Source organism: Rhinopithecus roxellana, chromosome 5, assembly GCF_007565055.1.
Source record: "Rhinopithecus roxellana isolate Shanxi Qingling chromosome 5, ASM756505v1, whole genome shotgun sequence".
Classification (NCBI taxonomy): Eukaryota; Metazoa; Chordata; class Mammalia; order Primates; family Cercopithecidae; genus Rhinopithecus; species Rhinopithecus roxellana.
In genome coordinates, this window is record NC_044553.1 from 16,195,267 (window position 1) to 16,211,809 (window position 16,543).

The 16,543-nt window shown below is 45.7% G+C and overlaps 3 non-coding genes across 3 annotated transcripts; 1 reads left to right on the top strand and 2 right to left on the bottom strand.

The window, feature by feature from the left end:
* Nucleotides 1-1,460: 1,460 nt before the first annotated feature.
* On the bottom strand, nucleotides 1,461-1,532 carry TRNAP-UGG. Its single transcript has one exon. It is a non-coding gene; the product is annotated as a tRNA-Pro (tRNA).
* A 1,761-nt stretch (nucleotides 1,533-3,293) lies between these two features.
* On the top strand, nucleotides 3,294-3,366 carry TRNAT-UGU. The gene has a single exon. It is a non-coding gene; the product is annotated as a tRNA-Thr (tRNA).
* A 5,624-nt stretch (nucleotides 3,367-8,990) lies between these two features.
* On the bottom strand, nucleotides 8,991-9,072 carry TRNAL-UAG. Its single transcript has one exon. It is a non-coding gene; the product is annotated as a tRNA-Leu (tRNA).
* Between the last annotated feature and the right edge of the window lie 7,471 nt (nucleotides 9,073-16,543).

A 16,543-nucleotide genomic window follows, 5' to 3' on the forward strand; every position in this document is an offset into this window, starting at 1 on the left:
TGAGATCATCATATTATTTTTATTTTTAATTCTGTTTATGTGATGTATCACAGACACTATATCCAATTTCCTGTTGGGCATATCCACTGGCAATTGTTCAGCAAAGACAAACTCCCAGGCTAGACATCTCACCTCTCCCACTGGCCAAACACCCTGGAAGTCAGGGCATGTTGGTAGATTCTTCCTTTTCTCCTCCCTTCCTATGATCATCCATCAGAAAACCCCTTATTTTCTTCTGGACACATAACTCTTCCAAGGGAAACCTCAGAAAGGACAAATATAATTGGGCTAGACAGAAATCCTGTTAAAAATTCCTCTTTTTTTTTTTTTTTTTTTGAGTCGGAGTTTTGCTCTTGTTGCCCAGGCTGGAGCACAATAGCACAATCTTGGCTCACTGCAATCTCTGCCTCCTGGGTTCGAACAATTCTCCTGCCTCAGCGTCCCCAGTAACTGGGATTACAGGCGCGCGCCACCATGTCTGATTATTTTGTATTTTTAGTAGAGATGGAGTTTCACCATGTTGGTCAGGCTGGTCTCCTGACCTCAGGTGATCCACCCACCTCGGCCTCCCAAAGTGCTGGGATTACAGGCATGAGCCACCGCGCTCGGCCTAAAGATTCCTTTCTAAACAAGCTGCTTACAAAGACAAGCAACTCTGAAGCTCCCATCATCCCAGCAGTTCATTGCGAGGACAACTTCTTCACTCCAGAATCGAACCACACTCAAGGATTATAGGTAGGCACCCAACAGTAGAACCTGTTGATTGTTCAGGTGAGCTGTCAAAGAGCACTAAAGGGACTGGTGGATTCTTGCCAGAAGTGGCAAAAACGACTATTCCCATGTTATACTGTGTTTTCTAAAATAACACCTGGAAACAATTCAATTGCGCTTCCTTAAACAAAATGAATGTCTGTGTCCTCTAAGCCCTCAAGTTCCCAGGGCTGCGACTTTGCATTCGAATGATGCAACAGCGCTTGCAACTGTGAGACACGCAGTCTCACTAGAACAACCAAGAGTGCAACAGCGCCCTGTGGAGCAGCGCCAAGGCCAGAGCAAGGGCTGGATCACCGCGCAGTCAGGGACTCAGAAAGCGGGCGTTATCGGGACATTGTGACTCTAACATGCCTTCAGGTAGCAATCTTTTCCCTACGAAGTGACCTAGTGAGAAGTGCACTAGTTTGTTCCACACAAAATACTGGGTAAGAACTGCCCGTACACTCTCCTCCTGACAAAAGATCCTGTCAGGAGCCGGTCTGGGAGCCTCCATCTGTGATGAAGACCTTGGCGCTTCCTAGCACCTTCCTTGTCTTTGATTCTTTCAGCAAAAGCCGCCCGTTTGCTCAACAATCTCATCCCCCGCAGGTCGAGTTTGAAGGGGCCCTTCAAGCTAGGTGACCTAGCCGTGGCGGCGATTGCATTGTTAACTACTGACCTTAAACAGAGAAAGATGAAACAGAAACGGGCTCGTCCGGGATTTGAACCCGGGACCTCTCGCACCCAAAGCGAGAATCATACCACTAGACCAACGAGCCAGAATTGGAGTGATGTTTTTCTCTAAGAGTGTTCATCTTTTTGTTGTTGTAGCCCAACACTTGAACAGCTTTGATTCCTTTCGAGTCCAGTGATTTTCTCCAGACCCCAGGAAAGCCAACGTGAGGGTTCGGAAGGATCCGAGCCGCAGCTTTCCGCAGGTAGAAACGTTCATTTCAGGATCCCGGCCCAGCTGTGTCGGTCAATGGACAGGAAGGGTTTGAGTACTCAAAGGGACTGAACCATTTAAGGTGGCCGGTGGTTGGAGGACCCAGGAAAAACAAGAACGACCGATTTCACTCGCCGAAAGATAAAGGTCACCGCGGGACTTGCAGGGGAAAATGTCGAACCAACATTACCAAAGGTGTTGAGCTCTAAAAGCCACTACCTCAGACCTCTCGCCTACAGCACCCAGCACTCCACGTGGGTGCTTTGGCCTTTCGCTTTCAGCTTTAGTTGATTACCTCTGTATTATAGGTTTAGATTTAAGGTGTCTTTCAAGGGCGCCCAAGAGGTGCCGTCGGGGAAAAGTTGCTCTCTGCCCACACTCTCTTCTGCAGAAGCCCACTTCTCTACCACTCAAAAGGTGGTGGGTGGGTAGTGGGGGGAGGATTGTCTTTACTCAGCAGCCTTTTCTACTTGGGAACCGAAGCTCCCGGGCTCTTGCTCTAACCTTCCCAGGGCGCAGCAGTGTCTGCCTTGATCACATTACTTGCCCTGCGCCAAGCTCGCCCCCGGCCAGTGGGAGCTGTCTAGTGAATGAGAACCTCCTGGTCAGGCTGACACCAAAGGAGAGAAAAGAAGAGAAACTCTTCCTCCCCAACCTTCCCATGCGACGAAGCCACTTTTATTCTTTCTGGACTTCAAGTTGGCGCTTAGAAAAGCCCTGAGGCCCAAAGATAAGGAGCTGCCGCCCGGACTCCGAGATGCTAGGAAGAGGAGCGTTAAAGGACCAAGGAAAGGGCTGGACCCCTTCTAGCCACCTCTGCTTCAGGTAACTTAGAGGAATCTGTGACCGAGACTGACTCCGCTGAAAGTCTGGGGGAGATCTGGAAGCCTTCGTGCCCTCACTGTGTCCACCCCCAAACTGAAGGCCCGAGGGGTACGTCCTGTGCTTGAAGACAGCCGCCTCCCGTTTCAAAACAACCCCAATCTCAGACTAAGAGAGTTGGATTAAGAATCTAAGTGGGTTGGGAGAATGTCTCTGATCACTCTTGCATTCTCTTCCGTAATGAAACGCACCCTGACCCTGATGTTCGACAGTTGGGACTTGTCAAGCCTGATGCTGGGGAGCATGTACCGTGGAGCATGCGTTGTTAAGATAGCAATATATATTAATGCTCGTGTCTTTTATGGTTTGTTTGTTCGTTTTTGATGAACAAGCAAACTGAAAACTCATCTCTTTTAAAGAACGTAAATCATTTGCCTAGCGAAACATATACTTTTAATTTTAGTAATAAAAATAGAGCCACTTTTAAAAGATAATAATTCAGCTATCTCCAAAGAAGCAAATAATCCAGAATTTAAAAGTTGGAATGAATAATCATTACTTTTTATTAAATAATTTTGTTACTCCCCCTTTTACCCTTACAGTGACTTGCATTCCAGTCCAGGCCTGGTCAAGAAAATGTTTTTTTCTTGTACGTAAGAGTCACGTCCTTCAAAAATTCCTTTTAAGGTATTTCTTATTTAGACGTAAATACTAGTTACCTAGTATTTTATCTGCATAATTGATTGATTGTTAAATGCGCACTCTGCGTTGCGGCTCCATAGCTCAGGGGTTAGAGCACTGGTCTTGTAAACCAGGGGTCGCGAGTTCAAATCTCGTTGGGGCCTTAACAACAGGGTTTTTTTGTTTTTGTTTTTATTTTTTTTCCCCTTCCCCCCCTCAAAAGAACAGGAGCTTTTTAGCCTTTTCAATGCTGAAACAGACTAGTGAAGAAAGGAAGCACTTGATGATCTTTCCGTGAAAGCCAGATCCTGGATTTGAGACGAAAACGTACAGCGTCGGATTCCTATGAAGGATACCGGGAAAACAGGTGTTTGTACCCTGCAGTAAGCGAGGAAGAAACTAGATTGCTCACGTCTCTAGGAGAAAAGTGCTAGACTTGGTCCATATCTCTGTGTTTGTGGGGAAGAGATCTAACCTAATCTGCTGATAGCCATGATCCCCGGAGTCCTGCGCACTTCTCTTCTCCACTTGCAGACTGCTTGGTGGTCCGTTCCTGCCATCCTGGGGCGAAAACTGGCTCGCAGATTACTCTGAGGGGAGCCTAGTTCAGAAGCTACGCAGATTCACCCCAAGCCGGTGGCTTCAGCTCTGTTTCCATTCTCACTACCTCCTACTCAGATCTCACTTCCTACCTGCCTCAAGGCTGCTCCCAGGACTCAGTTCTATAGATCTGGCTCTCTGGAAACTTCTTGAACTCTAATCTGAGTCCAAATACAAAGTCAGGAGTCTCACCAGCAGCTACTCAATGCACAAATATCTACACTAACATCTCTCATGGACAATTTTCCATAGCTCAGCTGGTAGAGCGGAGGACTGTAGGAGTTTATAACTACGGCCATCCTTAAGGTCGCCGGTTCCATTCTGCCGGTGTTTTCGTGTTTCAGTCTACTCAGCCAACAGAAGGTTTCATTAATGTATCCTCCTAACCCAAAGACTGTGAAGCACTAATTGGGTTTCTATTTTAAGGCAGCAAAAGAACATTTTGCTGACCATGAACCTTAATTTTATGCGTCCTCTGTGATTCTGCAGTAGAGGTGATTCTGTTTACTCATGAGGTGTAAATTAATGACGTTCTTTTTAGATTTGAATCAATCTCCTAATCTGTAAGACTAGTTAACATTGAGTGGATAATGGGTAACATCCCTAAACCTCAACCCCAAACCCTACACTTTTTCATTACGGTGAATAATTCATACTAGACAATTCAGGGTTTAAGGAGAAATACTTTAGAAAGGCCTGCCCCTCAAAAGGATCTAAACAAACGATACCAAGAATAAGCAAAAGGTCAAGTATGCATATGGAAAATCTTCCTTCCCTAATAAGAAATCAAATTGGAAACTATTTATTAACATCTAATACTGATAAGAACATTCTTGTAGAATGTCATGGCTTTCTGGAGGACAATTAGGCATTATAAATCAAGAACTCTAAAAAGACATTGTATTTAATCAAGTATTCTATTTCTACTTTTAGAAATTTATTATTCAAGAATGAAAAAGAATATATGCCAAAATCTGTTTATCTGTGGGTGACTGATATTCTTTATACTTTTATGTATTTTTCAAAATGTGCCACTTGTATACATTACATAAAAAAACAGTTTTTTACTTTATAAAATAAAGTTTAAAAATACCCAGTGCCATTATGGTAGACAATTTTTGCAGTTTCTTACAAAACCAAATACATGTTTCTCATACAATCAGCAATCACACTCTTAGGTACTTACCCAAATGAGTTGAATATATGTCCACACAGTACCCTTCACAGCTTTATGTATAATTAGCAGCTTTATGTATAATTGCCAAAACTTGGAAGCAATAAAGATATCCTTTAACAGGTGAATAAACTGTGCTATATCCACATAATGGAATATCAATCAGCCCTTAGAAGATATATGTTATCAAGAAATAAAAAGACATGGAAGTAAATTTAAAGGCATATTACTAAGTAAAAGAAGCCAATCTGAAATGCCTGTGTACTATATGATTTCAACTATATGACATTCTGGAAAAGGCAAAACAATGTAGACAGTAAAAGCATCGGCAGTTTCCAGGAGTTAGGTGAGAGGGATGAACATGTGGAGCACAGAAGACTTTTAGGGCAGTGAAACTACTCTGTATGGTGTTATAATAGTGTATATATGTCATGATTATGATGCATTTGTTCGAGCTCATAGAATGTACAGCACCAATAGTGAATCTTGATTTAAACTACAGACTTTGTTTAATAATGGTGTATCAATGTTAGTTGTAACAAATGTACCATACTGGTGCAGGATGTCCTTGACAAGGGAGGCTGTGGGGACAGAGGGCAGAATGTAAGAACTCTCTACTTTCCAGCCAGTTTTGCTGTAAACTTAAAACTGCTCTTGGATGTAAAATCTATTAATTTTTTAAAAACTTGATGACTTAAGTAATTCACAGTTTAGTTGAAGTAACAAAATAGGTAACGCTGTGTTGATTTATTGATACTGCCATAAAGGTTTACAAAATGATATAGGACCACATTTAAGACAATGAAAAGAGGGATCAGAATGGTGAGGAGGAACTAACTGAAGAGAGCTTCCTGAAGTTGAATTTTGAGCTAGAATTTGACAGAAATATTGATGCAAGCTTAAGTGAGTTAGGGAGCCTTCCGATATGTGTGTGTGGAGACAGATGTGTTGGGGGAAATGCCAGGGGACAGCAGGAAGGATAGGGGTTCAGAATCATTTGGTGGTGCAGAGGTGATGCAGGCAGAAAAAAGGCAGGGATGATGAGTGGCATGAATGAGGGGAGATAGAAACAAGTCAGCATCCTTCCATCAACAGGAGAGGGAATTAACTGAAACTAAGGGACAGTGAAAAGAATAAAACAATATAAGCAAAAACATTCTGAGGTGGTGCTCTTGAGAGTCTGGGGAATGCTAGTGTCCTTGGTGGATGGAGAGAGTGCTGGAATGTGGAAAATGCTGGCCTGGCGGGGAGGAGGAGAGGAAGAAGGAATGGAGGAAATTTCAGTGCACTTTATTTCAATAGAAATGATGGCCTCTATGGAGCTGAAAACATCCAGCTAGATAGATCAGGTTTCTGGGAGTCACTAGAAGGAGGTGAACAGAAAAACAAAAATTAACCCAGTCTCAAGATAATGCACAGAATTACTTTTCAGGAAGAAGGGAAAACAAACTGTCAGCCTGAAATAATCAAAAGGGTAAGACTCTAATTTAAAGAGAGTTTACTCAAACCAAAACTGTGAGGATGGGCCACCTGGAAATACCAACTCCAAAGGAATAGGGTCAGCATTCTGAAGAAGGAAAGTTGAGGTTTTATTTCTATAGGCAGAGACAGAGGAGTTTTTAGCAGGATTACATTATTCATGATTCATACACTGTTCATACAAGGTTGGCACATAGTTACAGCCATTTGATTGGTTATAGGTAGTGTTTCTTTTTGGCAAGGGTACATTTAACATTTTTTGTAGAGGGCATAATAATCATGGGTTTTCTGTTATCTGGTCTAAGCAAACAAAGCAGGACAAGACAAAGGGAAATTCATCTATAACGAGGGTCATTAATTAAGAAGACTGGAGGGTTTTTTTCTTGATGTCCTTTAATTCTCTCTGGTACACACAGAACCAGAAAAATAAGAAAGTGAGTTAATCTATAATGTGAGAAAGAAGTTGTAACCATATGTGACTCAGATCACAGTCACATCTCTCTGAAGGCTTAGAGCATTGTGGCGGTGGGTGGGGGTGTTCCAACAACTTTTAAATTTGATTTATTTTCATAAAACAGAATTGGAAGACAGAACACTTGCCTTGTGGAAAAAGGAAGAACAATGATACAGAAATTATGCAAACAGAGAATTTTATAAAAGTGCCAGGAAGGTCCAATTTATCCACAGATATAGAGATATTTTCCCTCGACTAGGCACTGGGAGCAAAACATGCCTTGTCTCTCGATTTCTGAGAGAAGCAAAACAAAAGGCTTCTTTTGTGAACATCTTGGGGGCCCAAGATATTTCTTGGTGATAGGTGGGTGAAAAAGAAGGGAACTGGTCTGGAGGAGTCATCAAAGTGAAATGGAAGATGTTCTGGGAGTGCACGGAAGAGGATTTTGAATGAGTAGGGAGGAAGATATAAAAAGGAGGGCAGAGTCAAAAAGTGGCATGAGGCTAGGCGCCCAGGAGTTCGAGATCAACCTGGGCGACCTAGAGAGACCATGCCCCTCCCCACTCCCGCCGAATCCCTGGGCTCTACCAAAATAAAAAAGCAAGTAAGCAAACAACCGGGCGTGGGCGTGATAGTGTAGAACTGTGATCCTAGCTCCTTGGGAGACAGACGGGAGGATCGCTTGAGCCCGGGAGCTCGAGGCTGCAATGAGTAGTGATCGCATCACTGCACTCCAGCCTGGTTGGCATGACACTTGGTTCTTGCACAGAGTCGCTGTTCTCTGCTCAGTTTCTTTCATTCATTCCTCATGTCACCGCAGCGAAATCTCTCCCCCAGGAAGCTGCCTGGCCAAATCCATGAGTACTTCTGTAGGTGACGGGCTGTAGTGGCTGAAAAACGCAGTAGGACAACCATTCTGAGACGATACCACTAAATAGGCCCTAAGTGTATCCCTTCTAATTTTCCACAGTGGGTTAGTTTCTACGCGAGTATTGTAGCTGGGTAGTTCAGAAACCCGAACTGTCGCCACCACCGTTACCTGATTCACTTGGAAGGGGCAGGAGGGTGACTAAACCCACAACATTCACAGACGCCCCCTGGGCCCAATGAACGGAGTTAGTCAAGAATCCGTTTTGAAGTGTTTTTGAATCACAAACTCAAAATAACTGTTTACTTGTCTTCTCCCCATTCCCCATGAGATAATGATCCCTGAATGAGAGCATGAACCTTGCTGAGTGTATTTTTTAGACGGAGTCTTACTCTCTCGCCAGTGCTAGAGTGCAGTGGCGCGATCTTGGCTCACTGCAACCTCCGCCTCCCGGGTTCAAGCGATTCCCCCGCCTCAGCCTCCCGTGTAGCTGGGACTACAGGTCCGTCCGCGCCACCACGCCCGGCTTTTATGTTTTTTTTTACTAGGACGGGGTTTCACCATGTTGGTCAGGATGGTCTCGATCTCCTGACCTCTTGATCCGCCCACCTCGGCCTCCCAAAGTGCTGGGATTACAGGTGTGAGCTACTGCGCCCGGCCGCTGAGGTTTTGCTTTCCCCATCCATCCATCCATCCATCCATCCATCCATCCATCCATCCATCATGTTCAATTACAAAAGTAACGTGGTTAGAACCAAAATAGGGTCTGGGCAGGATATTTCGCGAGCACAGAGCTGCAACTCCTAAAGCAGTCTCGGCCGCGGGCGGATGGGACCAATGGGAAAGTTTCTGGAAAAACTTGCTGACCATCTTATGCTTAAATTAGGTAATGACAATAATTCAATGCGAGCGTGTATTTTAGAAGAGAACTGAACTTTCCTAATTGCGGGAACCCAAATGGTGCAGTGCAAAAACTGGGATCCAGGGAGTCAGTACGAGTAAGGTAGGAGAGACCGCGGACGAGGAGGCCTCCCTCCTTCCCTAACCGACACTATTCCCAATCGGAAACCGAAGCGATTTTAATCTTGAACACAGAATTCAGAAGAACTAATGCTGCTGCAATCCGGCAGCGTCCTGGGGAAGGAAGATTTAATTTCCTTAATAGCTAGAATTTGTTGGCACTTCAGAATCCTTGCTGGATAAAACATACCACTGGCAGTGGTGGGATTCGAACCCACGCCCCCGAAGAGACTGGAGCCTAAATCCAGCGCCTTAGACCGCTCGGCCACACTACCACACAAGCTGTCGCTGTTTGCAATTACGTTCTTCATTCTCTCAACATTTTGCCCCAGCGTTCAAGTGCAAAATTCTGAACTTCGCGGAAACAGAGCTCCGGAAAGCATTTTAGTTCATCCTTAGGAATTTAAGCAAACGCAAGGAGAGGAGGAATTACTGAATTTTCACTCGCCCCGGGAAGTGTGGGCTAGCAGGTAATCGACGATTATTAGCGTCAATGTCTCTGGAAGACCTTTATCTTTTCCTTAACCTAGGCAATAAAACACAGAAACTTTAAAAATCCTATGGTGATGTGCAAGTTATTCGAGAAGACTGAATAATAAGAACTCTTTGCTGTTGGATCGTGGTTCTGTGGGTACAAATATTTCTTAGAGTGCCATGGGGTCGAAGTTCAGATCACTTAATAGGCGCCCTTTAGTTCACAGACCTGTAAGCCTGTCACTGCGTTCAAAGGAAACTCGATGGTCGCTCCCTCCTGCAGTTTGAGCATGGCGAGGTTGGGTGTAATTGCCGGGCTTCTTGTTGAGGAAGAAGGCCACTCTGCACGCTCAGGTAGACCGACGCGCATGCCCACGGTAGAATCACGGCTTCCTTTCATAAGGACCGAAGCGACCCCCAGAAGGCGGTCACATTCCAAGGGCATCCCCAGCTCAGAAAGGTGATTCCCGGGCTTCCCTGGAGCCCTGGTGCTGCTCATTCTCTTTTCTTTTCTTTCCTTTCTTTTCTTTCTTTTCCTCTCTCTCTCTCTCTCTCTCTTTCTCTCTTTCTCTCTTTCTCTTCTTTCTTTCCTTTCTCTCCTTCCTTCCTTCCCTCTTTCCTCTCTCTCTCTCTCTTTTTCCCCCCTCCCTCCCTCTCTCCCTTTAGGCAGTATGGCTATTTTCATGATGTTGATTCTTCCTATCCATGAACATGGCCTGTTTTTCCAGTTGTTTGTGTCTTTTCTGATTTCCCTGAACAGTGGTTTGTAATTCTCTTTGAAGAGGTCCTTCACTTCCATTGTTAGCTGTATTGCTAGGTATTTTATTCCCTTTGAAGCAATTGTGAATGGGAGTTCATTCCTAATTTGGCTCTCTACTTGCCTGCTGTTGTTGTATAGGAATGCTAGCAGTTTTTTTTTTTTTTTTTTTTTTTTTTTTTTTTTTTTTTTGAGACGGAGTCTTGCTCTGTCGCCAGGGCTGGAGTGCAGTGGCCGGACCTCAGCTCACTGCAAGCTCCGCCTCCTGGGTTTACGCCATTCTCCTGCCTCAGCCTCCGAAGTAGCTGGGACTACAGGCGCCCGCCACCTCGCCCGGCTAGTTTTTTGTATTTTTAGTAGAGACGGGGTTTCACCATGTTAGCCAGGATGGTCTCGATTTCCTGAACTCGTGATCCACCCGTCTCGGCCTCCCAAAGTGCTGGGATTACAGGCTTGAGCCACCGCGCCCGGCCGCTAGCAGTTTTTGTACATTGATTTTGTATCCTGAGGCTTTGCTGAAATTGCTTATCAGCTTGCTTGTTTTCTTTCTTTCCTTCCTTCCTTCCTTCCTTCCTTCCTTCCTTCCTTCCTTCCTTCCTTCCTTCCTTCCTTCCTTCCTTCCTTCCTTCCTTCCTTCCTTCCTTCCTTCCTTCCTCCTTCCTCCCTTCCTTCCTTCCTTCTTCTTTCTTTCTTGCTTTCACGGCGTCTCTATCTGTCGCCCAGGCTGGATAGGCGACACCCATGGCGGTGGTGCCATCTCGACTCACTGCAACCTCCACCTCCCGGGTTCAAGCGATTCTCCTGCCTTAGCCTCCTGAATAGCTGGGAATACAGGCGTCCGCCACCACGGCCGGCTAATTTTTTGTATTTTTAGTAGAGATGGGTTTTCACCATGTTGGCCAGGCTGGTCTCGAAGTGCTGACCTCAGGTGATCCACTCGCCTCGGCCCCCCAAAGTGTTGGGATTACAGGCGTGAGCCACCCCACCTGGCAGCTTATCAGCTTTCTTAAGCTTTTGGGCTGAGATGAGGCGGTTTTCTAGATACAGGATCATGTCATCTGCAAACAGGAATAGTTTGACTTCCTCTATTCCTATTTGAATGCCCTGTATTTCTTTCTCTTGCTTTATTGCTCTGGCCAGAACTTCCAATACTATGTTAACAGGTGTGGTGAGAGAGGGCATCCGTGTTTTGTGCCTGTTTTCAAGGGGAATGCTTCCAGCTTTTGCCCATTCAGTATGATGTCGGTTGTGGGTTTGTCATACATGGCTTTTATTATTTTGAGGTATGTTCCTTTAAAACCTAGATTATTGAGGGGTTTCAACATGAAGGGATGTTGAATTTTACAGAAAGCCTTTGCTCTGTCACCCAGGCTGGAGTGCTGTGGCCGGATCTCAGCTCACTGCAAGCTCCGCCTCCCGGGTTCACGCCATTCTCCTGCCTCAGGCTCCCGGATAGCTGGGACTACAGGCGCCGCCACGTCGCCCGGCTAGTTTTTTGTAGTTTTTAGTAGAGACGGGGTTTCACCGTGTTAGCCAGGATGGTCTCGATCTCCTGAGCTCGTGATCCGCCCGTCTCGGCCTCCCAAAGTGCTGGGATTACAGGCTTGAGCCACCGCGCCCGGCCACAGAAAGCCTTTTCTGCATCTATTGAGATAGTCATGTGTTGTACCATTTCTTTCTAAAGGAACAGAGGGAAAGCTAGAAAACAGTTTCAGAGGTGATACTTGGGGTCTCCCGCACCCAAAGCGGGAATCACTGACCTGCCAACAACCCCACTGGACGCAAAGCCCTGGATTATGTATTATTTATATTCATTTTTGCTGTTTCCACTTGGCTATTTTCTTGGTCTGTGGATCCAGAAATTCTCCTGGGAGTCTAACTAAAGTTGCCTAATTTTAAGTGCTCCCTCTGTCCTCCATCTCAGTCACTCAAAACACCACAACCCTTTCTCGCCTCTCCTGGCCCTAGGCCTCTGAGGTCTCTCCTGAAGCTCTGGTGACCCAACGGGTCAGGTTGAGGGCGAACAGAAAGGACAAAAGCGTTCTTCCCTGGGCCTTCGCGGGGGCGGGGGCGGGGGCAGGGGCAGGGGCGGGGGCGAAGGTACTGCGAGTTCAGGGTCACCGCTGCCAGGAGTTGGGGGAGGCGAGCAGAAAGGATGTTCTTAAAAAGCAGCTTTAAAACAGGGCTCAGGGAGCACCGAATAAACGTAGAACCCAGGCAGGGAAGCGGGATCGGCATAGGAAAGAGACGGGACGTTCGGAGGAGGTCGGAGGCAGGCTCTCCTCCCGCCCCCGACCCACTCTAGTCCGGGCTCCCCGCGGTGCCTCCCGGACTCATCCGGTGTTACATCCACCCCTTCACGCCTCGTCGCTCTCTGGCGCCAGCACCCTCCTCCCCAACCTCCAGCTCACGGCAATCTAAGCTCGCTGGGTACCCACCGCGTAGGCCCTGACCAGGTCTCTTTCTCCCTAGAAGGAGGAGGTCAGCACCCAAGGCCCGCAGGCAGCATCTCCAAGGTTTTGAATCCAGCCGGACGGTCAAAGATATGGCCTCCTAGGCATCACTTAAGACTGAGAGATTAAAATACCCATGGCCAGCCCCTGTGGCTGAATGGATTTTCACGCACGTCCGTGTGAAGAGACCACCAAACAGGCTTTGTGTGAGCAATAAAGCTTTTTAATCACCTGGGCGCAGGCTGGCTGAGTCTGAAAAGAGAGTCAGTGAAGGGAGATAGGGGTAGGGCCGTTTTATAGGATTTGGGTAGGTAAAGGAAAATTACAGTCAAAACGGGTTGTCCTCTGGTGGGCGGGGGTGGGGGGCTCACAAGGTGCTCAGTGGGGGAGCTTTTTGAGCCAGGATGAGCCAGGAGAAGGAATTTCACAAGGTAATGTCATCAGTTAAGGCAAGGACCAGTCCTTTTCACTTCTTTTGTAGTTAAGGCAAGGACCGGCCATTTTCACTTCTTTTGTGGTGGAAGGTCATCAGTTAAGGCAGGAACAGGCCATTTAAATTTCACTTATTTTGTGATTCTTCAGTTACTTCAAGCCATCTGGATGTATACGTGCAGGTCACAGGGGATATGATGGCTTCGCTTGGGCTCAGAGACCTGACATGTATGACTACTAAGAAATTTCACATTGTGTTTTCAAGCTCTGAAGGAAGTGTAAAGGTAAACTGAAGCTGGAGCCAAACCAGGAACGAAGACACAAGTCAAATGGCAGTGAGAATAGCCTTTATTAGGACTCACGGGCTGAGGTTCCTCGGTCCAAAGGTGCTGGCCGAGGAAGTCGCGCTGAGGGAGGAGGGTAGGGGCTTTTTATAGCCCGAGAGGTAGGGAAGCTGGTTGTACAAACAGGGCCTGGGGGGTCTTGAAACTACTAGGGCAGGAGTCGAGTAAGGGTCATGAGGAAGGTGTCTTTGGAAACTGTTAACCGAAACTGCTGTTTATGAACTTGTGGAATGCAGGTGAGCTGCAGGTCATGGGGAGTGTGGTTGCCCAGCCGGAACCTCTGACATATGCAAGTCTGCCGGTGTGTTCAAAGAGGAAGGGAAGCCTGGAACAAAGGGCCTGCTATGCTGGGTGGCACCGCCATGTCGGGTCTAGATCCCTGCCTAACAGGAAGCCTTAGGGAAAAAGGAGTGTGAGCTTACTGCCTCCATCAGTACACACAAGTCTTTGCCAGGGTCAGAAGTGGAAAGACTAATGTTCTTAAGCTAGAGAGAATCCTAGGAATCCTGTGCCACCATCTCAATGTGTAGGCCCGGGAAGCATCAGCTTGAAAGAAAAAAAAAAAGTGCCTGGGGCTCTTTATGACTTGAAACAGCGGTGGAGGGTGAATGGGAGGGGAGAGAACAAATATTTAAAGTATCTGTTGCACTATTATGCCTAGCACTGAGTCAATAAGAGACATAGGGCCCATGAAGGGGCCTCATATTGAAACTTTTGATGAGATCTCCAGATGAGATTTTATAGTCACATTTATGTCTCTTTGTGTTTAAGTGTTAGTCTGATAAACATACCCACTATGGTTTGGATATGGTTAATTTGTCCCCGCCAGAACTCATGTCAAAGTTTGGTTTCCAATGTATCCGGGTTGGGAGATGAGGCCTAGTAGGAGGTGTTTGGATCACAGTAGTAAATTCCTTATGAATGTCTTGGTGCCCTTCTCTCTGTAGTGTGTGAGTTCTAGCTCTGGTGAGATTGGATTACTTCCTTTGGGAATGGATTAGTTCCCTGGGAGAGTGGGTTGTTATACAGCCAAGATGTCCTTTTTTTCTTTTTTTCCTCTTTGTATGTGTCTGCTTCCCCTTTGACCTTCTCTGCCATGTTTTGACCTAGCATAGTGGCCCTCACCAGAGGCCTGGCTGATGCTGGTAATATGCTTCTCCTACTTCCCAGGCTGCAGAACTGTGAGCTAAATAAACCTCTTTCTAAATTACTCAGCCTCAGGTATTCTATTATAGCAACACAAAACAATACTCCTTTGGCCAGGTGTGGTGGCTCACACCTGTAATCCCAGCATTTTGGGAGACTGAGACAGGCAGATTACTTGAGGTCAGGAGTTCAAGACCAGCCTGAACAACATGGTGAAACCCCCGTCTCTACAAAAAATACAAAAATTAGCTGGGCATGGTGGCATGTGCCTGTAATCCCAGCTACTCAGGAGGCTGAGGCAGGAGAATTGCTTGAACCCAGGAGGTGGAAGTTGCAGTGAGCCAAGATCGCACCACTGCACTCCAGCCTGGGCAACAGAGACTCCAGCTCAAAAACAACAACAGCAACAACAAAAACCTCATAATACTCATTTAAATAACCCATAGTTTCTTTATGTGTTGACTTTTTTTTTTTTTAATATTAAGATTCTCATGTGATGGAAGTGATTTGAGCCCATCTTGATCTTTTTTAGTGCCAGATCAGGCAACAAAAGGAACCAGTCAACAGGAAAGAACCTAGTCATCACAGCAGAGCCCTCTTTGATCCTGGAATGCTGCAGGTTCAAATTCCTCAAACTGACAGGTGTCAGAGCACTTTCTTATCAAGAGAGAAAGTACCACACTCTCTTGTTCCTGGCTGAAGTTCCTTTACTAACAAGTGGGGATGGCTTCTCCTATTCAATTTCCTATTCAATGTTGCTCGAGTACCTATTTCCTGCCTTGTGCTCACAGGATCCTTCAGTAGGGAGGGAGGAAACTTGGCCTGTTCCTTTCAAGAAGTGGGTTGCACAGCTCAAACAGTAAGTGCCCTGAGACCCATAAGCCAGGTGTCTTGGCTTTCCTAGTAGAATGCCAAATTTGCTGCATACTTAATTGCCCAGCATCTAAAGCAAAGGAATAACCACCCTTTTGGAAAGATGCCTGATACAAATACATGCAATGTGTTCGTCTGACTGGCACATGTCTATTCCTTCAGTCTTCAGCACAGGATGCCAGTATTCTAGGACCCAGCATTCTTTAATATTGTCGGAGAGTTTAACCTTGAATTTCCTGCTATCTATACCTTGTTAATAGTCCAGATGATGAAAATTTATAGGTGAGCAAGAGATTTATTTAAGGCCTTACTATGCAAAGTGTGATTGGAGGCCAGCAGCATCAGCATCTTCTGGTAGCAGATTAGAAATGCAGAATCTCAGGCCTACTGAATTAGAATCTTAACACACTCCCCCAAAGGTAGAGTATGCATTAAATTTTGAGAAATACTCTAGGTACTAACTTGTGTATCAAATGTTCTATGCTCATTTAGAGCATCTGAAAGTTCCCACCAGAATCTTTCTGGATCAGTCTGCAACAGAAGACATGCACTACATTGCAATGTAAAGCTCTGTTCCTAGCTCCAATAGAAAGCCATCCCCCTATTGGCCTGTGGACACCTCTATGTGCTATAAAATCTTGCTTAAAATTAAATACTATATTTAAATTAAATAATATTTTTGATAACTGCATCAGATAGTCAATGCTTTCAGGATTTATCGAACTCCACTTACATACTTAGCTCTGATATGGTTTCATATGGTTATCACATTGACCATCACAGTAAAGCAAAGTACTTAGAAGTTTTCTAGGCCGGGTGCAGTGGCTCACGCGTGTAATCCCAGCACTTTGGCAGGCTGAGGCAGGCGAATCACGAGGTCAGGAGTTTGAGACCAGCCTGACCAACATGGTGAAACCCGTCTCTACTAAAAATACAAAAAAATTTAGCCGGGCGTGGTGGCACACACCTGTAATCCCAGCTACCCGGGAAGCTGAGGTAGGAGAATTGCTCAAACCCAGGAGGCAGAGGTTGCAGTGAGCCAAGATCACATCACTGCACTCCAGCCTGGGCAACAGAGAAAGACTCTGTCTCAAAAAGAAAAAAAAAAAAAGTTTTCTAAAGTAAATGCTCAAAGTAAAAAGAGGGAAGGGAAATATCCTTATATTCAGCAAGGAGATTTAAGCCCCTTATTTCTAGTTTGTATTTGTCTTTCCACTTTTCACTGAACTTCATCGGAGAGATGGGACAAGAGGGACTTCATGCAATA